This window comes from Chinchilla lanigera, unplaced genomic scaffold, assembly GCF_000276665.1.
Source record: "Chinchilla lanigera isolate Chin_1 unplaced genomic scaffold, ChiLan1.0 scaffold00017, whole genome shotgun sequence".
NCBI classification, from domain to species: domain Eukaryota; kingdom Metazoa; phylum Chordata; class Mammalia; order Rodentia; family Chinchillidae; genus Chinchilla; species Chinchilla lanigera.
The window spans coordinates 6260693-6262148 of NW_004955418.1; positions in this window are offsets into that span (position 1 = coordinate 6260693).

Below are 1456 nucleotides of genomic sequence, written 5' to 3' on the forward strand. Positions count from 1 at the left end.
TTAAAAAAGTAATTCTGAGCAATAAGAGCAAAACAGACAGCATAACCATTACCTGACTTCAAGGTATACTACAAAACAATAGTGGAAAAAAATGGCATTGTACTAGAACAAAGACCAACATGTGGTTCAATGGAACAGAATTTAGGATACAGAAACCTTCCCAGACATATGCAACTATTTGATCATTGACAATACACCTCAAAGCATATGTTGGAGGACAGGTAGCCTATTCAATAAGTGGTGTTGGGAAAGTGGCTTGTCTGTTCGCAGAAGAATAGAACTGGAACCTTATCTTCCATCATATATGAAATTAAAGTCAAAATGGACCAAAGGTCTAAACATTAAAACAGAAACATTACACGCACACAAATTTAAAAAAAAAGAAAAAGAAACATTATACCTTCTGGATGATAAAATAGGTAAAAGGCATAGGTGAAGACATAGATGTCACAAAGGATTTCCTAAACAGAACCTCAATTGCACAAGAAACAGCAACATTGTGCTGGGGATATAGCTCAGTGGCATGAGCACTTGCTTTGCAAACCTGAGGTCATGAGTTCAATTCCAGGTACCAAAAAAACTAAATAAATAAAAAAGAATAGCAACAAGCATTAACAAATAGAATCATAGCACACTAAAAAGCTTCTATAAATTAAAAAGAACCAGTAAAGTGAAAAGACAACCTACAGAATGGGAAAATTTTTTGCCAACTACTCCTCAGACAGAGAACTAACAATATCTAGACTATATAAAGAACTAAAAAAATTAAACCACCTAAAATTAAAGATCCATTCAAGAAATGGGCAAGAGAAATAATAGACATTTCCCAGAGGAAGAAATTCAAACAGCCAACAAATACATGAAAAAATGTTCAACATTATTGCCCATTAATTAAATGAAAATTAAAACAATGCTAAAATTCCATCTTACTCTGGAAATAATAGCAATCATACAATAACAAATCCTGGCATGGCTGTGGTAAAAATGGAAACTTCCTGTATTGTTGGTGGGAATCGAACTAGTACAACCATTATGGAAATCAGTATGAAGACTGCTCATAGAACTGATATTAGAAATTCCATATAACCCAGCTATCACACTGCTAGATATCTTCCCCAAAGAGCTTAAATCATCATACTACAGTGATACACACAAATTAATGTTTTTAACAGAAAAATTCATATTAGGTAAATCCTGGAAACAACCTCTATATCTATCAAGAGATGATTGGATAAATAAAATATGATATTTATATATAATGGAGTACTACTTGGCTATAAAGGATGACACATTTAAGACATTTGTACTACAATAGATGCACCTGGAAAATATAATATTGAGTGAAATAAACCAGACACACAAGCTTAAATACTGTATGGTATCTCATTTGAGTGAGGCAAAGTACAAACAAAGGAAATGATAAAAGATGGATAGAAAGGGAAAAAGGGATGGATCT